Raw genomic sequence first — 24,566 nt, forward strand, 5'->3', positions numbered from 1 at the left:
TGTCCACAAAACTCCTGTTTTACCAGAGGTTAGAAAATGCTGTAGCTTTTATAACTAAACATGTTGCCTGTCAATTTAATAATGGAACACCTGATGATACAATATTTATTTGACTTACCAAGTAGTAGTGGTGATCTGTACTCTGGCTGAGTCCCATTCAATGTAATAACTTGTTTCTCAAATACAATACAGTTTTTGCAAGAGATCCAGAAGTTCCGAACTGTAAACATTTATGCCAAATATACTACAGTTTTGTTTCTCACTTCAGGAATTTGTTAAAGATATAGGGGCATGTGTTATCAGCATTTCTTCTTTGTGGTTTCAGTCATGAGCAGTGAACAGTAACACATAAGTATGGGATCGCAAGGCAATTTTTGAAATATAGACATGTTGTGAGGAAATGCCTCTTTTTGTGTGGTCACACCCAAAACTTTGAACTGATGCTGCTGTTTTCTTTCGACTGAGAATGCATTGAGGTCTGCTAACCAGACCTCTGTGCCCTGACCTAACAATGTGTATTTTGAATGGCTTTTACTCAATTGGCATAAGCTAACTTGCTTGTAGTAACCTGCTGTATGGTACCCAGTGTTCCCAGGTCTTGTTTGTAAGAGGGTCTCAATAGGGACTGCAGCTCTGATTGTGCAACCCTGGATGTCACAAAAGTAAAACGTGGCTCCTGGTCTGCCACTGGTAACTGGAAGGGCAGTTTTAAACTGCTAACTCCATTTTGCCATTTACAACCGTGGCAAAGCCCAGTCCTCACTTTTTAATATATGTCACCCCTAAAGTAGGCCTATGAAGCCCTAAGAAGGGCGCTGTATATTAGAAAGTGGTACATGTACTTATACATGTTCCAGCAGTAACAGTAAAAACCTGCATTGTCATTTTTACTTTGGAAAAGGCTTGCAGCTTCATTGACAAGTGCACAGTTTATAGGCTGACATCTCAGCCCTACTAACCTCTAACTGGGACTACTAAATACGATATTGTCAATTATCAAACCACTCATTAGATTAAACGCAACATAATGCTCAAGTCAAACTTTGTGATTTGTTAGTGTGCAGCTTTCACAAAGAAGGGAGCACTGCATGCTGAGAGAGGGGTTCTACCATGTTAAAAATGGGTGGAATGAAGCCTTCTCGGATAGCTGCATGGCAATCTTCACAGGAAGTAGTCCTCAGGAGGGCGGGAACATAGTTGCCCATTGGCTAGTGACCACGACCTCCCCTGAGGGGATTTAGTGGGCATAAAAAGGACCCCTCCCTTCCCGGCACGAAGAACTCAGATCTTTTTGGACTGGAGAAGTGGGCCTGGTGGCTAGCAAAGGAAAGGACTATGCCTGCTATGTCTTGCTTGTGAAGAGGTTGACTCCTGAGTGCAGCCGAAGCATGTGACCCCAAGGGTCCGTTGGCTTGACCTCCTGTTCGCATCACAGGACTACATATGGTGAAAACCCCTGCTGGCGAATTTGTAGCCCAGATTCCCATATCACTGCTCCTCCCCGCTATGCAGCCCAAGGGACCAGGACTCAACGCTCAAAAGTTTCCCTCAGTCTGCTGGACCTGGGAGAGACATTGGAGTGCAGCTTGGTCTCCCGGAAGGCAAGTTAATACCAAAAGAAGGGAACTCCTGAAACCGCTGTAACAGACGACTGGTTGCACAGTGACTGCACGTCTGCCAAGCTCAAGAGGACTTCGGGAGACATTGAGCCTGTGGCTAGGATAGCCTCATCAAGCCAGTGGACTGAGGAGTAGCCACAGGAAAGCCCCCGGCCATTCGCCTGCACTGCATCTTCAGCGTCCTTTAACATCTTCATCATCCTGCATCCCTTGTATCAGGATGACCCCATAGAAGCCAATGGCAAGAACCTACTGATGCTGGAACTGGACTAGAGACTGCTTTTCTTGCTGCGATAACTATTTCTGTGGACCTAGCTGGTCCCCCTGACTGGCTCTGTGCTGGGACTAGTTGCAAGTATCTCCAAGTAACCACATTGATACTTACCCAAGTTGTTCTTGAAAAGTATTTGAATTTGCCAATGCTTGTTTGCAGTTAAGTAAAAAGTATTAATTTACTATACTTTGTAAATTCTGTATCTCCGGAACCCTTTAGTGGATCTTTTTCGATTTTTCACATTTAGCAGGATTGATCTTATACCACAATTCCTCTTGAATAAGTTCAAATCCTTATTTACTGCTGGTAGGGATTTCTCCAAGGATCCAAGCATCAGGAGAACCTCATCAGCATATAACAATTTTAAAGCTTATCTCTCCCAATGTGATTCCCTGTACTTGTAAGCTTCTTATCTGACACAGTAACAGTTCTTTACTTAGGGTAAGAATCAACAAGGAAAAGGGACGCCCATCTTAAGTCCCCCCCACCATTGATATATTTGCTGCAGTAGCCCACTATTGAAAGAGATCCTTACCTGTGGTTGTTTGTGATTAGCCATCACCATGTTGACAAATATGGGACCCATTCTCATCTCTAACATCACATTATGTAAAGAGGACCAGTCTAGCTGGTTGAATCCTTTTCCTGCATCAGAAGCCAGCAGTACTGCAGGTAGGTTTTTCCTGTGTACCTTTTCTAGCGGATGGAAACACTCTCATCTCTAACATCACATTATGTAAAGAGGACCAGTCTAGCTGGTTGAATCCTTTTCCTGCATCAGAAGCCAGCAGTACTGCAGGTAGGTTTTTCCTGTGTACCTTTTCTAGCGGATGGAAACACTCTTTATAAGTTGCTGTGGGTCAAACTTGCCAACGTTTCCCCTGCCCTGCCCACCACCCTCCACAAACCCATCTAGGTCTGGATTGACTTGTTCTTGAAGGATCTTCTACATCCTCATAACAAGCACCTTTGTATATAGATTTGCGTCTATATTAAGAGGGCTATTAGTCCATGGCGTGAGCGTATATATATTTTTTTATCTTTGCCCGGTTTGGCAAGAACTGTAATAGTCACCTCTTCCATCGAGCATTTCAGTCTACTTTCCTCTACACAATAGTTAAAGAGGGTAGTTAGTCTACAGATTAGTCTTAGTGTAAAATCTGTAGAAGGCTCCAGTAAACGTATCTGGGCATGGTGCTCTTTTAAGCTTGAGCTGATTGATTCCCTTTCCTTCTTCCTTCTACCTTACGGGTGCTCCCAGTTCCTCCCTGTGAATGGTTGTAATTTGAGGTAAACTATCCTCTTAAAAATATATCGGAGACCATTCTGGATTGCAGTGTTCCACCTACATAGTGTGTACCAAAAACTACCGAACTCCTCTGGCTTTTCAGCTGCTGATCTCAGTCTTTCTGTTAGTTGCTGTGATTAGTTAAACATAATCTCTTTACCGTTGCTTTCTTAAGTTTAGACAGTGGTGTCCCTATCGTATCTTCTTAAACTTTATCTCTATGCACTTCAATTTAACTGTAAGAGGTTGGCTTTATCTCTGTTAGTATATGCAGCCTGCAAATATTCTCAGATTATAGTCACTTTTAAACGTAGGGATACCAGGATTGTGCCTTATCTTGTTTCTCTAGACCTTAGATCTTCTTCCAATTTTCTGGTTGCTAAGGCCTGAAGCTTCTTCTGCTGTACTTAGAAGGCAAAACATTTACCCGTATCACTGCCTTAAAGGTGTTCCCTACACCCCTTTTTCTTGCCTGTTGCTCTAACCCTTTCTGGAATCTGGAAGTTTTTGATAATTGAAATGTAATGTGCCCACTGTGAGTAGTGCAGTTTCTGGGTGTTCACTATCCCCTCTCCATTAACTCTCAAGGTAGGTTCATGCCTTGTTCTTCTGGGCCCCCGTGGGCCTCCACTCTTTGTCTGCATCTGTACCTTCTTCTCAAATTGAGCCTAGAAGAAAATGTACAGAGGGGGTTGTCTCCCCTCGCAGGGCGTCTCTGATTTAGTAGCTCACTTTTGCTGACTAATGTATTATCTGGGGTAGGCTTAAAGTCTTCAGGTTTTGTAATTACAAAGCCCCATCAATCCTAGCCCTCCTCTCCTCCCACTTCTGCTCCCAAATCCCTACTAAATCACAACTGAGAGTACGGGTTTCTTGTGACGAAGGTGGGTCGGTAGTGTATCAATTGTAACACTGGACCACTCGTGTCCCTCAACTAGAGGCGAAGTGTGGGTGGACTGTGATGCGATGTGGGGTCTGAGAGGGGAATTTCCTTTACGGGCTAGGTGGTCTCACACACTATATAGTGTCATGCTTCATCATATGACCACCTAGCCCCACCCAGGTAGGACAGTGCCACCTGGGCGGACTCAACCTCACTGTTAAAGGAACAGGAGGGAGTGCGTAAATTAATTCTTGTTCTGGAAAAAGGGATCCAGCTATACTAGGACATAAAAATTCACATGGGTATCTGTGTAGGTGTTTTTAATAGAAGGTTCTGTGTGGTGTGATTAAAAAGAAGACTGGGAAACCAATGCGAGAGCAATGACTCACAAGGTCACCTATCTAAAGGAAGTAGCCGACATGTTTCTGCCCTTGAAAATGAGCTCTGGAAGGTCTCTGGGCATTCATCAGGGCGTTGGATCCCTGCTACACATGCTTAGTGAGCGCTGCATAAATAATAACAATTAAATGGGTTGGGGGGGGGCCTACCTTTGCCAAGGGAATACCTGGGGAGGACCCTAACAAAAGAGGCTAATGGCCTCTGGTATCCTGGAGAGGGAGCGTCCCCTTATAGTCAGACTTGCATCAAAGGTGGGCGCTCTCTCTTGCGCCTATACCGACCTCTCCTCCGGACGCTCCAAAAAGCCTCTTATTGCACAGCTGTCTCTTTTGTCAGTTTAAAATGTGGACGCATCCTATGGACCACCTCCTTTTCACTCCATTGTTAGAGGGGCACAGCAGTCACAGTGACATAGGAGGAGGAGAGTGACCTGCGCTCACACTACTCCGAGCTGCAGTTCTGTGAGACCTTCTAAAGATGTTGTCCTTGTTTTCAGCTAAGTTTCACAGGCGAAGACAGGCTGGTGAAGCAAACTCCTTGGTACTTGGCATTGGGCTCCTCTTTCTATTCCCTACGCTGTTGCAGCACAGTAAGCCTGTTCCAATGCCCGCATGGCTCGCGTTATGGCTATATTCCACCTGGTTAATCAGCCCTGCCAAGTACCATGCATCAGGAGTTAGACTAACACAATTTAGTGCTGATGTCCTTATCACGTCACTAAAATGCATTAGTCACTCATCATGGGACCACCCACGTAGAGTTACCCTAACATCAGATCTCAGCTACATTAATACTGAAGCAGCCTTCCACTACTAAAATTATCCAAAATCCCTTGCATTGAAGCCTGCTGCCTTTGAAAAATGAAAATGCATTGTCTCACTCTATCACAAATCAACATTCATGACACGGTTAGTGGCCTCGGTGTTTGAGTCACAACGCACGGCTGCGGCCTCGGAGTGTAATGAGCAGACCTGGACCATGTGGTGAAAGTGAAACGGAAATGTAGGAAGCTGGCTCTCTACATAGTGCACTAAAATGAAGTACACTGTGCAGAGGGTCCAGTGGATCTCCAATTGCTATTGCAGAGGCAGAAGTTGATAGGACTAATGCTCTATTTTGTGGTAGTGTGGGGAAGCGGTTAGGCTTTTCAGAGTGTAGTGCTAACCATTTGACACACCCTCAAAGAATAAATCTGAGACCAATTTAGAAAAATAATTATTTTTATATACGTTTCAAACACAAGAAGTTCGTAATCAGGCAAGTAGACTTTTAAGCATAAATAGTTTCAGAAATGGACACAGTGCAATTTTCAGAGTGCTCTCAGTGTTATCCTATGGAGGAAAAACAATGTTCAGCAAACACAGGGTTAACAATGACCTTCAAAGCCAATTTAGGGAGTTAAGGTAAGTACCGGGCATGGATCAGAACCACACCAACAGGTCACACGGAGCGGCACTGGGGTGACCCGGTGCAGAAAGGCATTGGGTGCCCAATGCTTTCCAATGGGAGCTTGGTCCTCGTGAAGACAGGTTGCAGGCTGTGGCTAGGAAGTCAGTCAGGGACAACTATCAGGTAACTAGTAGACTTGGGGTGCTCGGGGACGTGGATGCACCTTTGGTCCCTTCTCGTGTATCAGGGCAACAGATGCAGGGGTCTCTTTAGGCATCAGGTTTTCACGTTCGTTAGCACTTGTGGCCAGGGTGTCCTGTGTGTTGAGGCTCAGGTGTCGTCGGGGAGTCTGGCAGGGGTGGACCCAGGGTGGACTCGAACCCTTAGGAGCAAGGGATGTTGTTTGCACCGATGACCCACTTCAGCTGGGGTCACGGGTGCAGTGGTTGCTGGAGGTGTTGGATTTTCTCTCTCCACAAGCCTGTGGGAGATGGGGCCTATGTGCAGAGGCTGCAGGCCACTTGGGAGAATCAAAGATGGGTGAGACAACACTGAACTTGGTCTCTGGGCAGCTGGAGACCTGCGTTGGCACCATTGGTTGGCTTCACCTGAGGTTGTGGACGCCTGGTGCAGTGGTAACTTCTGGTGTCAGGTTTCCAGGGTCTAGAAGGTCAAAGTCTTTTCTTTGGAGTTTCTTGTTGCAGGGCAGGTCCGGTGCCCACGGGAGACTTGAGTCTTTATTGAAGGCTGGACAAGCTGGCTTCTTCTGTAGGATTCTTTGAGGTCAGTAGTCAGGACGGAGGGGCTGGTTCTGAGTCAGCTGCTTCTTTTTTTCCTCTTCTGCGGGTGCAATTCTTCTTTGTTCGGGTCCTTTTAGGTTGTTGAAATCTGAGTTCTAGGGTTCAGGGTTGTCACCTAAATACTCCATTTAGGAGCATTAATGGGAGTATTAGGAGGTAGCCAATGGGCTGACCACCTTAAGGGTGACTACACCCTTCTTATGACCACTTCCGCAGCGAAGTGGGTATAACCCTAGGGGCCTAACTCCTTCCAAACAAGATGGAGGAATTTAAAAAGTAGTGTCTACTTCAACTCATCCACCTTAGGGGTGGGAGTGCCATAAAGTGGGCACTCCTCCTAATTTAACTAATTTGCTTACCTGTGCTGCTGCCAAAAGTGGGGTCAGGACAGGGGGGTTGATCATCTCCGCCATCTGGAGAGACCTGGGTTGCATTACAGAGGCGGCACAGCCTTTTAAGCCCCCCTCCCCCTCTCTGAATGTCCATCCTGTCTAGGAGAGGAGGTCACACCTCTTCCCAGAGCAGGCTTTTGTCTTTGTGCATTTTTAAAATAAATCCATCATGGGTCAGTGAGGGTTTATTATTCTGAGAGGTTTGATACCAAGCGTCCCAGGATTCAGAGAAGCCATCATGTAACTGGGGAACTCGTAATGACAAGTGTCCAGGACATGCATTTAAAATGGCTATCCTGTGCACTTACAATGTCTCAGAATCAACAGAGACATAGCAGGCGCATATTTGATCATGCATATATGCCCTCACTGTGCCTAGATGCACTCTGCCTTAGGGGTGACTTACACCTGGCACATGCAGTGATAGGGGTTCTGGCACACAGGGGTGTGTGACAGGTCGTGTTTTTTTAATTTAGCCTGCACCAACACAAACAGTCCGCAATGGCAACACTGTGTGGGTCAGGTGAGGGGTCCCTGAGGGTGGCACAATTGGTGCTGCAGCCCTCAGAGTCCTTCCTTAGTACTCCAGGCCCTAGGTACCAGGGGTATCATTTACTACGGACTTAAAGTGGCAGCTAAAGAGTTTGCCTATTGTTTGACACAAAAGTGCAGTTTTGGGGAAAGAGATCCAGCACTGGGGTCCTGGTTATCGGGGACCCAAGCCACATCAGAAACCAGGCAAAAAGTGGGGAATAACCGTGTCAAAATGGGTGCTTTCCTACAGTGCTTTCAGATAGACTGCAACGTGTGGTCCGGGGGACCCCTTTGCCTTGTTTTCCTGCTGCAGGAAGGACATTACTGGTGAGCCAGTGCAGGAGGTAAACTGGCCCAGAGACACAGACAAGGCAGCTTTGACTTCTGTTTTATATTCTCAAAACCATCACTGTGGAGCTTGCAGGCAAATACAACGGTGAGAGGGCCTCGAGGGCATAGAAGCGTGCAGCTAGTTAAAAAGTACTTGAAACTTGTTTCGACCTCAGAGCAGATGGCTAGCAAGGGCTTCAGAATAGGTGAGTTTTGCTGCATTCGAAATGTGATGTTTCTGCGCGGGAAAGGGATGATTATTAACTACACCTTGCCTTTGTGTTGAGAGAGAGGTTTCCCTACACAGATCTGCTAACTTGGACAGCTCTGAGTGGTCCCACAAACTCTGTGAACATATTTTTTTTCACAAAATACATTGTTATTAAAGTATTTGATTAAATGCAGAATCTATAGTAGGGAAAACATAAATTCCTTCTTGGTAAACAGCACAGCAGCACCAATTGAAAAACAACAATGATGGAAGCCACCGCCTGAAGACATGCCACACGAAAAACCTCTTTAAACACAAACAACACCTCAGTGCCGGTTTGTTAACAGCCTATGGGACAAACAGCCTAGGGCCACTAGTCTGTTGATGAAAAGCACAGACATGCCAGTCTGATGACAAACTGTGAAACAGAACCTTTCTTTTGACAAACAACAGTGAAAAACAGTGGTTCATGTCGGTTGACCTATGCACATGTCAGATAACAAACAGAACAGTATCACATAACCCCATCAAATGACACTTGGGCACATAATGAGAAAAAAGCATGATGAGAAAATGTATGTAAGAAGAATAGTTTAATTTTGTTCTAAAACTTTATGTTTTAAGAAAAGAGTAGTAAAACAGATGGTATTGAAGCCTAAATTTACGCTAGATGGCAAACATTGGGCAACCTTGATGTGACCTAATTTCCTGCTTTTATTAAGATCATGCTGCAAGGCTTGGTTATCTGAGAAATGTCTCACAAGAAAAAGTAATGCAGACTGAGTTGAGTTGAGCTAGTGATGGTCTTCCCTTCAACTTAAAGAAAATAAGGGCCGTATCATGAACCCATCGTTTGCGGTACGCAAAGAAAGGCTAAGGGTGCTAGTTATAGTCACTTGAAAGAAATCTAACTGTAACTGCTGAATTTCTGTGGTTTTGTACGAGTAAATTTAAAACCAAACTATGCGTCCCCTTAACCTTTGTTTTTTTTTCAGTGAATTTCAATGTTTTTTAACCAAAGTTCTTTTAATTACTATACGTTATTCCAACCCCCACCGTGCAAGACCACGCCTGGCCTTGCAGCCAGGCATTTATAACCACCCAACCCCGCACTACGCATGGCCTTTGGCCCTGTGCAGTGCAGGTTTGCCATATGGCCTGTCTCTGTCAGTGGATGTGTGAGTGGGCACCTGAGCCTCTGAGTGAATGTATGAGTGAAAGAACTGGTGTATGCATGAGTGGTTTTTCTTTCAAATGTTTCCATAATTGCAAATATTTTATGAATAATTAACAGAAATTTTTGAAAATTTGTGAACTTTCGCTAACGTTGTGCTTCATGATGCAAAATTACATTAAACCTATAATTTGTCCGTAAAACACCTATATTGCACCCCTGGGGTTAGGGTACCCTCACCCTGACCCCTTAAGTCACTTTCAGTTTGAATTTTCACTCCCAGGGACCGTGTCCTGTGAAATACAATGGCGGTCAACACTTTCTAGTCAGGATGCGGGCAACCACTTATAACGCTTCTTTTCGCACGCGCATTTGTGAAAAGTCGTGAATTTTTGTAAAATAATAGCGGCCAGAGGTATACAGATTTATTTGCCCTTAAATATCTCTTCAACTACTGAACCAATTTACAGCAAATAACAAAAAGCACAATCTGCATACCGGCAGCTATCTTTCTGCCATATTTAGTGTAATTCCGTCCAGTGGTTCGGGCTGTAGACGTGTTGACAGGTCCTATGGGAATTAACATGGGACACACAATGTTTTTCTCAGCCCCCGCTTGACTGATCACCCTGAAACTTCCAGTGCGCAACTAGAAATACCAGACCACTTTTTTCTTTTCATTTTGTGAAGATTTGTCAAACGGTGCCAAAGATATAGGCAGGTAAAAAAAAAAAATGTCTATGGAAACCAGGTCCTAACTATAACTACCTAGAGGCAATTGCCGCTAGGTAATATCTGTGTATCCTTCCTACCTCTTGTCTTTCCTTCCTGTTGGCAGTAGGTTGTTAAGACCTAGTTTTCATAGGCAAAGCGTTTTTTAACTTTTGCGCCATTTGACAAATCTTCACAAAATTTTCAAAACTATTACACCACTCACTTCAGCTGCTGTCTTGAAAGTTTTGGGTTGGTTTGTCAAGCGATGGGTGAGAAAGGGGAGAAGGGGCGTTTTCCCCGTGCATCCAGTTGGGATTTTAGACATGACTACAGCCTGAACCGCTAGATGAAATGAGACCACATTTGGCAGAAAGCTATATCTTGGTCCAGAAAGGGTACGTTTTTTTTCAATATGGTACACATCCGTGTAGTAGTTCTAGAGTTATTTGAGAACAACGCAATTTAAGGACGTGTAGTGTCCGCAAATCCGACAGATCTCGTTGTGAGATCTGATCGGCTGCCAGCACTTCAACCTGGAAGTGTTGGGAGCCATCTTGGGACTATGATTCAGCAGAGTCCCCAAAAAAGTAAAAACAAACAAAAAAATAATAATAAAAAAGTATTTGCAATGCAATTGGTCTCGCATTTGCTTGAGTTAGAGCTATTGGCGTTGTAAATGCATAACTGGAGTTTTCTTGCCACATAAATTGGTTGAGTCTGCTGCCTAATTTGGTCCTCTCTGCCACATGATTCCAGCGCCATTTATATAACTAAAGCAACACAAAAGGATGATGGACGGAGTGCTGAACAATGCAAACACTCACCCCCAGTCACAGATCTGGGTTTAATCCATCGTTCTTTTGCTCACCATGCCACCCCAGTTTGGACCCAGTCATATGCAAATCAGTCTTGACCCTGTTCCTCATGGGAAAAGTCCAGCCCGAACTGCCAGGCTAGGTCCTCCCTGGAACGAAACAAGCATCCTGGGACCGGTTTCACAGTATCACCCTTCATCAGCTAAACTAGCTTCAATCCAGTGGCACAGTGAACACGGGACCCACGGCTGGGTATACCCTTCCCACTTAGGGCAACTTTAGCAACACAAAAGGATGATGGATGGAGTGCTGAACAATGCAAACACTCACCCTCAGTCACAGATCTGGGTTTAATCCATCCTTCTTTTGCTCACCTTGCCAACCCAATTTGGACCCAGCTATAGGCAAATCAGTCTTGACCTTGTTCCTCATGGGAACAGCCCAGCCCTGGGGGTGAATGTTTCCATTGTTCAGCATTCCGTCCATCGTCTGTTCTTTTTGCATTTGTCACCCCAAGTGGGAAGGGTATGCCCAGACGTGGGTCCCGTGTGTAGTGGGCCACTAGATTCAAGCTAACCTAGCTCAGGTTCTGCAAAGTTGGTCCTGGAGAGCCGGGTCCATGCCAGATTTTTAGCATATCCACATTTAGAAAAAAGATGTTTCAGAAATCTACATGTTTCTAAATGTGGATATGCTAAAAATTTGGATTGGACCCGGCTCTCCAGGACCGACTTTGCAGAACCCTGACCTAGCTGATGAAGGGTGGTACTGTTTACTTCAAATTTACATATTTTACCACTCCAAAAGTAGAGATTGAGCATTGATAAAACCAGGTTAAGAAGATGTTGTAGTTTGGGAACAGCTGTGCATCTGTTGTCAACCCAGCAAAAACTGCAAACTAGTGCAGCGTTACATCGTAGTGCCATGCTGCAGGGGATGCCGTTATTCATGCAGGCGCAGTGCTGCACCCCTGTGCCATGCTTCTTTCGTCTAGTGCCTTGCTCCATTTGAGAACCTTGCTCGTCTGCAGTGCCATGCAGCACCATGCTGTGCTGCGTCAAACTGAATTGAAAGAGAACCAGACGGGAGGAGGGAGGAAGGGCCATAACTGCTGTAACAGGAGGAAGCGTGACGTAGTGTGATGGTCACCAAAAATATTCCCTTAATGAAATCCCCTGGGCGGGAACTTGATATGCAAAGGAGGGAAAGTTTAGCAAAATGCACCAATAAAAATGAAGCATTTAAGACCAGCACAACAAAGAACGAATAGCAAGAGTTGGCGTAGTTAAAAGCCTATATTCAGTACAACATGTCTTGCAGACAGCACTGTCAGGCTCAACCTGAAAACAGAAGGGGGCAGGGTAGGAATACCCTGACCCCCTAGGCATGGTGGTGGGATCCCACAGGGAGGATCTGTGAATCCACTGCAAAAATGTTAAAGAAGACAAAAGAAAAAAACAAAACAAGTGGGTTCCCCACTGGTGACCAGGTTCCGGGGGCGGGGAGGGAGGGAGGGAGCGGGGGGGGGGGGGGGGCAACCTGTATTTGCTCTTGCTTGGTGGGAGCGATTTAACGCTCTTGCCAAGCAAGAAATGTTTTAGCTGCTCCCTGCCGGGCGGGAGCAATGCCAGCTCCTGCTGGAGGCAGGGAGCTGGCTGGCCCTTTTGGGGCATTGAGGCTCCCTCATGGCCTCCAACATGGTTTAAATGGGTGGCTTCAGGGTACCCACCAGTTACTGGCCGGGCCCTGGGGAATGCGGTTACTGGGGCCAAATTTGCCCTGGGGCAGGGGGCCGCACTGCCCTGGGCAATGGGGACCACAGCACTGGGAAATGGGGTCCACGGGGCCGATAATGGCTGAGGGAGTGGAGATGCAGACCCTCCCTCACCGTTGGTAGATGCTGTCTCTGTGGCTGAAACAGGCTTGGGGGGAGAGGGGGGCTATGTATTTCTCTCGCCCCTATTAATATACAGTGGGTACCCTGGGTGAGCTCCAGGACACCCATCATTTACTGCCCGGGTCCTGGGGGATGGATCTTCGTAGACAATATTGGAACAGGGAGGGGGGCTGCATAACCAGTTTCCCCTTCTTAATACGACCAGGCCGCAGGAGATGGGGGTCCCTGGGGCCAGAAAATGGCCCGTGGAGTGGGGGCTGCATGCCCCACTCCCCATTTATATGGGTTTTGCTGCATGCAGAGGAGTTGGCAGCAGGCCAGGAGCTGCGACCAGTTACCCTCTGCACTTGGCCAAAGTTGGTGCGCAGCAGTAGGTTGGTTGCATAGTGGGGGTTAGCCGCAGGGCCTGGCCACAGGCCAGGCTCTTCAGTCAACCTCCCGGCTGTGCATGGCTAAAAGGTGTGCATGACCGGGGGGTGGGCTTTAAGTGAGGGTGGCCGCTGGCCCAGCCCAGTGACCAAACCCCGCAGTGCATGGCCAAAGGGGGTGTGCGGCATGGGGTTGGCTGCATGCAGGGGGTGGTCTGTAGGGCCTAGCCATAGGCTGGGCCCTGCAGCCAACCCCCTGCCATGCACAGCCAAAATGTGTGCATGGTGTATGGGTGGCTGCATGCAGGGATTTGGCTGCAAGCTCTGCCCGCAGGCCAGGCTGTTCTCGCAACTTCCTGCTGTTAAAAAAACAAACAAAACACCTTAATAATTCACTGAATGAGTTATTGTTACCTTAGGCCCGAGTTATACTTTGAGATAACTGTAAATATAACTGCTGAATCCCTATGGTTTTAGGTGTGTAAATTGTGAACCTAAGACTTCCCTGTAACCTTTTTTTAGTGTGTGTGTCTATGTGTGTGTGTGTGTGTGTGTGTGTGTGTGTGTGTGTGTGTGTGTGTGTGTGTATAGAGAGAGAGACAGAGAGAGAGAGAGAGAGACAGAGAGAGAGAGAGATATCTGACCTTTGCAAGCTGATGTAATAGTTATTATTTTTATTACAAGCATATGCCACAAAATTAACCTTTCAGATGCTTCCTAGCAGATAGGTATACTTAAAACAGATGAACTGTTTTCAAGCACATCTCAGAAATATGAGTCTTATTAGCACAGACACAAAGAAAAAGGGTGCTGTAAGCTTTGAATTACGGTTAACCAGAGACATAGTTTAAACACAAAAGGATGACTGTAGGAAGTTGGCTCTGTATGCACTATTTCAAAGTAAGGAATGGTATGCACAGAGTCCAAGGGTTCCCCTTAGAGGTAAGATAGTGGCAAAAAGAGATAATACTAATGCTCTATTTTGTGGTAGTGTGGTCGAGCAGTAGGCTTATCCAAGGAGTAGTGTTAAGCATTTGTTGTACATACACATAGACAATAAATGAGGTACACACACTCAGAGACAAATCCAGCCAATAGGTTTTTGTATAGAAAAATATCTTTTCTTAGTTTATTTTAAGAACCACAGGTTCAATTTCTACATGTAATATCTCATTTGAAAGGTATTGCAGGTAAGTACTTTAGGAACTTTAAATCATAAAAATTGCATGTATACTTTTCAAGTTATTGACAAATAGCTGTTTTAAAAGTGGACACAGTGCAATTTTCACAGTTCCTAGGGGAGGTAAGTTTTGGTTAGTTTTACCAGGTAAGTAAGACACTTACAGGGTTCAGTTCTTGGTCCAAGGTAGCCCACCGTTGGGGGTTCAGAGCAACCCCAAAGTCACCACACCAGCAGCTCAGGGCCGGTCAGGTGCAGAGTTCAAAGTGGTGCCCAAAACACATAGGCTAGAATGGAGAGAAGGGGGTGCCCCGGTTCCGGTCTGCTTGCAGGTAAGTACCCGCGTCTTCGGAGGGCAGACCAGGGGGGTTTTGTAGGGCACCGGGGGTTACGCAGGCCCACACAGAAATTTCACCCTCAGCAGCGCGGGGGCGGCCGGGTGCAGTGTAGAAACAAGCGTCGGGTTTGTAATGGAAGTCAATGGGAGATCTAGGGATCTCTTCAGCGCTGCAGGCAGGCAAGGGGGGGGTTCCTCGGGGAAACCTCCACTTGGTCAAGGGAGAGGGACTCCTGGGGGTCACTCCTCCAGTGAAAGTCCGGTCCTTCAGGTCCTGGGGGCTGCGGGTGCAGGGTCTCTCCCAGGTGTCGGGACTTAGGATTTAAAGAGTCGCGGTCAGGGGAAGCCTCGGGATTCCCTCTGCAGGCGGCGCTGTGGGGGCTCAGGGGGGACAGGTTTTTGTACTCAGTCTTAGAGTAGTCCTGGGGTCCCTCCTGAGGTATTGGATCGCCACCAGCCGAGTCGGGGTCGCCGGGTGCAGTGTTGCAAGTCTCACGCTTCTTGCGGGGAGCTTGCAGGGTTCTTTAAAGCTGCTGGAAACAAAGTTGCAGCTTTTCTTGGAGCAGGTCCGCTGTCCTCGGGAGTTTCTTGTCTTTTCGAAGCAGGGGCAGTCCTCAGAGGATGTCGAGGTCGCTGGTCCCTTTGGAAGGCGTCGCTGGAGCAGGATCTTTGGAAGGCAGGAGACATGCCGGTGAGTTTCTGGAGCCAAGGCAGTTGTCGTCTTCTGGTCTTCCTCTGCAGGGGTTTTCAGCTAGGCAGTCCTTCTTCTTGTAGTTGCAGGAATCTGATTTTCTAGGGTTCAGGGTAGCCCTTAAATACTAAATTTAAGGGCGTGTTTAGGTCTGGGGGGTTAGTAGCCAATGGCTACTAGCCCTGAGGGTGGGTACACCCTCTTTGTGCCTCCTCCCAAGGGGAGGGGGTCACAATCCTAACCCTATTGGGGGAATCCTCCATCTGCAAGATGGAGGATTTCTAAAAGTTAGAGTCACCTCAGCTCAGGACACCTTAGGGGCTGTCCTGACTGGCCAGTGACTCCTCCTTGTTGCTTTCTTTGTTCCCTCCAGCCTTGCCGCCAAAAGTGGGGGCCGTGGCCGGAGGGGGCGGGCAACTCCACTAAGCTGGAGTGCCCTGCTGGGCTGTGACAAAGGGGTGAGCCTTTGAGGCTCACCGCCAGGTGTCACAGCTCCTGCCTGGGGGAGGTGTTAGCATCTCCACCCAGTGCAGGCTTTGTTACTGGCCTCAGAGTGACAAAGGCACTCTCCCCATGGGGCCAGCAACATGTCTCTGGTGTGGCAGGCTGCTGGAACTAGTCAGCCTACACAGACAGTCGGTTAAGTTTCAGGGGGCACCTCTAAGGTGCCCTCTGGGGTGTATTTTGCAATAAAATGTACACTGGCATCAGTGTGCATTTATTGTGCTGAGAAGTTTGATACCAAACTTCCCAGTTTTCAGTGTAGCCATTATGGTGCTGTGGAGTTCGTGTTTGACAGACTCCCAGACCATATACTCTTATGGCTACCCTGCACTTACAATGTCTAAGGTTTTGTTTAGACACTGTAGGGGTACCATGCTCATGCACTGGTACCCTCACCTATGGTATAGTGCACCCTGCCTTAGGGCTGTAAGGCCTGCTAGAGGGGTGTCTTACCTATACTGCATAGGCAGTGAGAGGCTGGCATGGCACCCTGAGGGGAGTGCCATGTCGACTTACTCGTTTTGTCCTCACTAGCACACACAAGCTGGCAAGCAGTGTGTCTGTGCTGAGTGAGAGGTCTCCAGGGTGGCATAAGACATGCTGCAGCCCTTAGAGACCTTCCTTGGCATCAGGGCCCTTGGTACTAGAAGTACCAGTTACAAGGGACTTATCTGGATGCCAGGGTCTGCCAATTGTGGATACAAAAGTACAGGTTAGGGAAAGAACACTGGTGCTGGGGCCTGGTTAGCAGGCCTCAGCACACTTTCAATTGTAAACATAGCATCAGCAAAGGCAAAAAGTCAGGGGGCAACCATGCCAAGGAGGCATTTCCTTACACAATCCCCCCCCAAACGAAAGAGGATGAGACTAACCTTTCCCAAGAGAGTCTTCATTTTCTAAGTGGAAGAACCTGGAAAGGCCATCTGCATTGGCATGGGCAGTCCCAGGTCTGTGTTCCACTATAAAGTCCATTCCCTGTAGGGAGATGGACCACCTCAACAGTTTAGGATTTTCACCTTTCATTTGCATCAGCCATTTGAGAGGTCTGTGGTCAGTTTGAACTAGGAAGTGAGTCCCAAAGAGGTATGGTCTCAGCTTCTTCAGGGACCAAACCACAGCAAAGGCCTCCCTCTCAATGGCACTCCAACGCTGCTCCCTGGGGAGTAACCTCCTGCTAATGAAAGCAACAGGCTGGTCAAGGCCATCATCATTTGTCTGGGACAAAACTGCCCCTATCCCATGTTCAGAGGCATCAGTCTGCACAATGAACTGCTTAGAATAATCTGGAGCTTTTAGAACTGGTGCTGAGCACATTGCTTGTTTCAGGGTGTCAAAGGCCTGTTGGCATTCCACAGTCCAGTTCACTTTCTTGGGCATTTTCTTGGAGGTGAGTTCAGTGAGGGCTGTCACAATGGATCCATATCCCTTCACAAACCTCCTGTAATACCCAGTCAAGCCAAGGAATGCCCTGACTTGAGTCTGGGTTTTTGGAGCTACCCAGTCCAGAATAGTCTGGATCTTGGGTTGGAGTGGCTGAACTTGGCCTCCACCTACAAGGTGTCCCAAGTAAACCACAGTTCCCTGCCCTATCTGGCATTTGGATGCCTTGATAGAGAGGCCTGCAGATTGCAGAGCCTTCAAAACCTTCTTCAGGTGGACCAGGTGATCCTGCCAGGTGGAGCTAAAGACAGCAATATCATCAAGATAAGCTGTGCTAAAGGACTCCAAGCCAGCAAGGACTTGATTCACCAACCTTTGGAAGGTGGCAGGGGCATTCTTTAAACCAAAGGGCATAACAGTAAACTGATAATGCCCATCAGGTGTGGAGAATGCTGTTTTCTCTTTTGCTCCAGGTGCCATTTTTATTTGCCAGTACCCTGCTGTCAAGTCAAAGGTACTTAAGAATTTGGCAGCACCTAATTTGTCTATGAGCTCATCAGCTCTTGGAATTGGATGAGCATCTGTCTTGGTGACAGAATTGAGCCCTCTGTAGTCCACACAAAACCTCATCTCTTTCTTTCCATCTTTGGTGTGAGGTTTGGGGACTAAGACCACTGGGCTAGCCCAGGGGCTGTCAGAGCGCTCAATTACTCCCAATTCCAGCATCTTGTGGACTTCCACCTTGATGCTTTCTTTAACATGGTCAGACTGTCTAAAGATTTTGTTTTTGACAGGCATGCTGTCTCCTGTGTCCACATCATGGGTACACAGGTGTGTCTGACCAGGGGTTAAGGAGAAGAGTTCAGGAAACTGTTGTAGGACTCTCCTACAATCAGCTTGCTGTTGGCCAGAGAGGGTGTCTGAGTAGATCACTCCATCTACTGTGCCATCTTTTGGGTCTGATGACAGAAGATCAGGGAGAGGTTCACTCTCTGCCTCCTGATCCTCATCTGTTACCATCAACAGATTCACATCAGCCCTGTCATGGAAGAGCTTAAGGCGGTTCACATGGATCACCCTCTTGGGGCTCCTGCTTGTGCCCAGGTCCACCAGGTAGGTGACCTGACTCTTCCTTTCTAGCACTGGGTAAGGGCCACTCCATTTGTCCTGGAGTGCCCTGGGAGCCACAGGCTCCAGAACCCAGACTTTCTGCCCTGGTTGGAACTCAACCAGTGCAGCCTTTTGGTCATACCAAAACTTCTGGAGTTGTTGGCTGGCCTCAAGGTTTTTGGTTGCCTTTTCCATGTACTCTGCCATTCTAGAGCGAAGGCCAAGTACATAGTCCACTATGTCCTGTTTAGGCTCATGGAGAGGTCTCTCCCAGCCTTCTTTAACAAGGGCAAGTGGTCCCCTTACAGGATGACCAAACAGAAGTTCAAAGGGTGAGAATCCTACTCCCTTCTGTGGCACCTCTCTGTAAGCGAAAAGCAGACATGGCAAGAGGACATCCCATCTCCTTTTGAGTTTTTCTGGGAGCCCCATGATCATGCCTTTTAATGTCTTGTTGAATCTCTCAACCAAGCCATTAGTTTGTGGATGGTATGGTCTAGTGAATTTATAAGTCACTCCACACTCATTCCACATGTGTTTTAGGTATGCTGACATGAAGTTGGTACCTCTGTCAGACACCACCTCCTTAGGGAAACCCACTCTGGTAAAGATACCAATGAGGGCCTTGGCTACTGCAGGGGCAGTAGTCGACCTAAGGGGAATAGCTTCAGGATACCTGGTAGCATGATCCACTACTACCAGGATGTACATATTTCCTGAGGCTGTGGGAGGTTCTAGTGGACCAACTATGTCCACACCCACTCTTTCAAAGGGAACCCCCACCACTGGAAGTGGAATGAGGGGGGCCTTTGGGTGCCCACCTGTCTTACCACTGGCTTGACAGGTGGGGCAGGAGAGGCAAAACTCCTTAACCATGTTGGACATATTGGGCCAGTAGAAGTGGTTGACTAACCTCTCCCACGTCTTGGTTTGTCCCAAATGTCCAGCAAGGGGAATGTCATGGGCCAATGTTAGGATGAACTTCCTGAACAGCTGAGGCACTACCACTCTCCTAGTGGCACCAGGTTTGGGGTCTCTGGCCTCAGTGTACAGGAGTCCATCTTCCCAATAGACCCTATGTGTTCCATTTTTCTTGCCTTTGGACTCTTCAGCAGCCTGCTGCCTAAGGCCTTCAAGAGAGGGACAGGTTTCTTGTCCCTTACACAGCTCCTCCCTTGAGGGTCCCCCTGGGCCTAAGAGCTCAACCTGATAAGGCTCAAGCTCCAAAGGCTCAGTTCCCTCAGAGGGCAGAACTTCTTCCTGAGAAGAGAGGTTCCCTTTCTTTTGCTGTGTTGCAGTTGGTTTCCCAACTGACTTTCCTGTTCTCTTGGTAGGCTGGGCCATTCTTCCAGACTCCAGCTCTACTTGTTCACCCTGTGCCTTGCATTGTGCTCTTGTTTTCACACACACCAGTTCAGGGATACCCAGCATTGCTGCATGGGTTTTTAGTTCTACCTCAGCCCATGCTGAGGACTCCAGGTCATTTCCAAGCAGACAGTCCACTGGGATATTTGAGGAGACCACCACCTGTTTCAGGCCATTGACCCCTCCCCATTCTAAAGTAACCATTGCCATGGGATGTACTTTTCTCTGATTGTCAGCGTTGGTGACTGTGTAAGTTTTTCCAGTCAGGTATTGGCCAGGGGAAACCAGTTTCTCTGTCACCATGGTGACACTGGCACCTGTATCCCTCAGGCCCTCTATTCTAGTCCCATTAATTAAGAGTTGCTGTCTGTATTTTTGCATGTTAGGCGGCCAGACAGCTAGTGTGGCTAAATCCACCCCACCCTCAGAAACTAGAGTAGCTTCAGTGTGGACCCTGATTTGCTCTGGGCACACTGTTGATCCCACTTGGAGACTAGCCATACCAGTGTTACCTGGCTGGGAGTTTGGAGTGGAACCTTTCTTGGGACAGGCCTTGTCTCCAGTTTGGTGTCCATGCTGTTTACAGCTATGACACCAGGCCTTTTTGGGATCAAAGTTTTTACCCTTGTACCCATTGTTTTGTGAAGAGGCTCTGGGCCCACCCTCCTGTGCAGGTTTTTGGGGGCCTGTAGAAGACTCTTTACTATTTTTAGTTTTGGTTGTCTCATCACCCTTCCCCTGGGGAGTCTTTGTGACCCCTTTCTTTTGGTCACCCCCTGTTGAAGTCTTGGTCACCCTTGTCTTGACCCAATGGTCCGCCTTCTTTCCCAATTCTTGGGGAGAAATTGGTCCTAGGTCTACCAGATGCTGATGCAGTTTATCATTGAAACAATTACTCAATAGGTGTTCTTTCACAAATAAATTGTACAGCCCATCATAATTACTTACACCACTGCCTTGAATCCAACCATCTAGTGTTTTCACTGAGTAGTCAACAAAGTCAACCCAGGTCTGGCTCGAGGATTTTTGAGCCCCCCTGAACCTAATCCTGTACTCCTCAGTGGAGAATCCAAAGCCCTCAATCAGGGTACCCTTCATGAGGTCATAAGATTCTGCATCTTTTCCAGAGAGTGTGAGGAGTCTATCCCTACACTTTCCAGTGAACATTTCCCAAACGAGAGCACCCCAGTGAGACCTGTTCACTTTTCTGGTTACACAAGCCCTCTCAAAAGCTGTGAACCATTTGGTGATGTCATCACCATCTTCATATTTAGTTACAATCCCTTTAGGGATTTTTAACATGTCAGGAGAATCTCTGACCCTATTTATATTGCTGCCACCATTGATGGGTCCTAGGCCCATCTCTTGTCTTTCCCTTTCTATGGCTAGGAGCTGTCTCTCTAAAGCCAATCTTTTGTCCATCCTGGCTAACAGGAGGTCATCTTCACTGAGAGCATCCTCAGTGATTTCAGAAATGTGGGACCCTCCTGTGAGGGACTCACTATTTCGGACTAACACAGTTGGAGACAGGACTTGAGGGGTCCTGTTCTCCCTATTTAGGACTGGAGGAGGGACATTGGCCTCCAAGTCACTAATTTCTTCCTCTGTGAGGTCATCATCAGAGGGGTTGGCTTTTTCAAACTCTGCCAACAGCTCCTGGAGCTGAATTTTGGTAGGTCTGGAGCCAATGGTTATTTTTTTGATATTACAGAGAGACCTTAGCTCCCTCATCTTAAGATGGAGGTAAGGTGTGGTGTCGAGTTCCACCACATTCATCTCTGTATCAGACATTATTTTGCTAAAAGTTGGAAGACTTTTTAAAGAATCTAAAACTGTTTCTAGAATCTAATTTCAAACTTTTAACAAACTTTTAAACTCTAAAAGACAATGCTAAACAGGGACTTAACACACAAGGCCCTAGCAGGACTTTTAAGAATTTAGAAAAATTTCAAATTGCAAAAATGAATTTCTAATGACAATTTTGGAATTTGTCGTGTGATCAGGTATTGGCTGAGTAGTCCAGCAAATGCAAAGTCTTGTACCCCACCGCTGATCCACCAATGTAGGAAGTTGGCTCTGTATGCACTATTTCAAAGTAAGGAATGGTATGCACAGAGTCCAAGGGTTCCCCTTAGAGGTAAGATAGTGGCAAAAAGAGATAATACTAATGCTCTATTTTGTGGTAGTGTGGTCGAGCAGTAGGCTTATCCAAGGAGTAGTGTTAAGCATTTGTTGTACATACACATAGACAATAAATGAGGTACACACACTCAGAGACAAATCCAGCCATTAGGTTTTTGTATAGAAAAATATATTTTCTTAGTTTATTTTAAGAACCACAGGTTCAATTTCTACATGTAATATCTCATTTGAAAGGTATTGCAGGTAAGTACTTTAGGAACTTTAAATCATAAAAATTGCATGTATACTTTTCAAATTATTGACAAATAGCTGTTTTAAAAGTGGACACTTAGTGCAATTTTCACAGTTCCTAGGGGAGGTAAGTTTTGGTTAGTTTTACCAGGTAAGTAAGACACTTACAGGGTTCAGTTCTTGGTCCAAGGTAGCCCACCGTTGGGGGTTCAGAGCAACCCCAAAGTCACCACACCAGCAGCTCAGGGCCGGTCAGGTGCAGAGTTCAAAGTGGTGCCCAAAACACATAGGCTAGAATGGAGAGAAGGGGGTGCCCCGGTTCCGGTCTGCTTGCAGGTAAGTACCCGCGTCTTCGGAGGGCAGACCAGGGGGGTTTTGTAGGGCACCGGGGGGGACGCAGGCCCACACAGAAATTTCACCCTCAGCAGCGCGGGGGCGGCCGGGTGCAGTGTAGAAACAAGCGTCGGGTTTGTAATGGAAGTCAATGGGAGATCTAGGGATCTCTTCAGCGCTGCAGGCAGGCAAGGGGGGGGGTTCCTCGGGGAAACCTCCACTTGGTCAAGGGAGAGGGACTCCTGGGGGTCACTCCTCCAGTGAAAGTCCGGTCCTTCAGGTCCTGGGGGCTGCGGGTGCAGGGTCTCTCCCAGGTGTCGGGACTTAGGATTCAAAGAGTCGCGGTCAGGGGAAGCCTCGGGATTCCCTCTGCAGGCGGCGCTGTGGGGGCTCAGGGGGGACAGGTTTTTGTACTCACAGTCTTAGAGTAGTCCTGGGGTCCCTCCTGAGGTATTGGATCGCCACCAGCCGAGTCGGGGTCGCCGGGTGCAGTGTTGCAAGTCTCACGCTTCTTGCGGGGAGCTTGCAGGGTTCTTTAAAGCTGCTGGAAACAAAGTTGCAGCTTTTCTTGGAGCAGGTCCGCTGTCCTCGGGAGTTTCTTGTCTTTTCGAAGCAGGGGCAGTCCTCAGAGGATGTCGAGGTCGCTGGTCCCTCTGGAAGGCGTCGCTGGAGCAGGATCTTTGGAAGGCAGGAGACAGGCCGGTGAGTTTCTGGAGCCAAGGCAGTTGTCGTCTTCTGGTCTTCCTCTGCAGGGGTTTTCAGCTAGGCAGTCCTTCTTCTTGTAGTTGCAGGAATCTGATTTTCTAGGGTTCAGGGTAGCCCTTAAATACTAAATTTAAGGGCGTGTTTAGGTCTGGGGGGTTAGTAGCCAATGGCTACTAGCCCTGAGGGTGGGTACACCCTCTTTGTGCCTCCTTCCAAGGGGAGGGGGTCACAATCCTAACCCTATTGGGGGAATCCTCCATCTGCAAGATGGAGGATTTCTAAAAGTTAGAGTCACCTCAGCTCAGGACACCTTAGGGGCTGTCCTGACTGGCCAGTGACTCCTCCTTGTTGCTTTCTTTGTTCCCTCCAGCCTTGCCGCCAAAAGTGGGGGCCGTGGCCGGAGGGGGCGGGCAACTCCACTAAGCTGGAGTGCCCTGCTGGGCTGTGACAAAGGGGTGAGCCTTTGAGGCTCACCGCCAGGTGTCACAGCTCCTGCCTGGGGGAGGTGTTAGCATCTCCACCCAGTGCAGGCTTTGTTACTGGCCTCAGAGTGACAAAGGCACTCTCCCCATGGGGCCAGCAACATGTCTCTGGTGTGGCAGGCTGCTGGAACTAGTCAGCCTACACAGACAGTCGGTTAAGTTTCAGGGGGCACCTCTAAGGTGCCCTCTGGGGTGTATTTTGCAATAAAATGTACACTGGCATCAGTGTGCATTTATTGTGCTGAGAAGTTTGATACCAAACTTCCCAGTTTTCAGTGTAGCCATTATGGTGCTGTGGAGTTCGTGTTTGACAGACTCCCAGACCATATACTCTTATGGCTACCCTGCACTTACAATGTCTAAGGTTTTGTTTAGACACTGTAGGGGTACCATGCTCATGCACTGGTACCCTCACCTATGGTATAGTGCACCCTGCCTTAGGGCTGTAAGGCCTGCTAGAGGGGTGTCTTACCTATACTGCATAGGCAGTGAGAGGCTGGCATGGCACCCTGAGGGGAGTGCCATGTCGACTTACTCGTTTTGTCCTCACTAGCACACACAAGCTGGCAAGCAGTGTGTCTGTGCTGAGTGAGAGGTCTCCAGGGTGGCATAAGACATGCTGCAGCCCTTAGAGACCTTCCGTGGCATCAGGGCCCTTGGTACTAGAAGTACCAGTTACAAGGGACTTATCTGGATGCCAGGGTCTGCCAATTGTGGATACAAAAGTACAGGTTAGGGAAAGAACACTGGTGCTGGGGCCTGGTTAGCAGGCCTCAGCACACTTTCAATTGTAAACATAGCATCAGCAAAGGCAAAAAGTCAGGGGGCAACCATGCCAAGGAGGCATTTCCTTACAATGACTGAAAAAATTTATTAATATAAAAGGATTAAGAATGCAAAGAGAAAATAATTGGCAAAGTTGAGTATCTGTACACCACAGCTGCTGCTTCCTTTAAGGCAAATATGTATATTTGATCAGGCAAAATGACATCTCTCACAGTGCAAGAGAGGCAGTGGTT

The 24,566-nt window shown here is 47.6% G+C and overlaps 1 protein-coding gene across 3 annotated transcripts in view; it reads left to right on the forward strand.

Annotated features, from left to right (window-relative positions):
• UBR2 (ubiquitin protein ligase E3 component n-recognin 2) overlaps positions 1–24,566 on the forward strand; it is a 1,248,744-nt gene that overhangs the window by 92,927 nt on the left and 1,131,251 nt on the right. The window lies entirely within an intron of this gene.

This window comes from Pleurodeles waltl, chromosome 5, assembly GCF_031143425.1.
Source record: "Pleurodeles waltl isolate 20211129_DDA chromosome 5, aPleWal1.hap1.20221129, whole genome shotgun sequence".
In the NCBI taxonomy this organism is placed as follows: Eukaryota; Metazoa; Chordata; class Amphibia; order Caudata; family Salamandridae; genus Pleurodeles; species Pleurodeles waltl.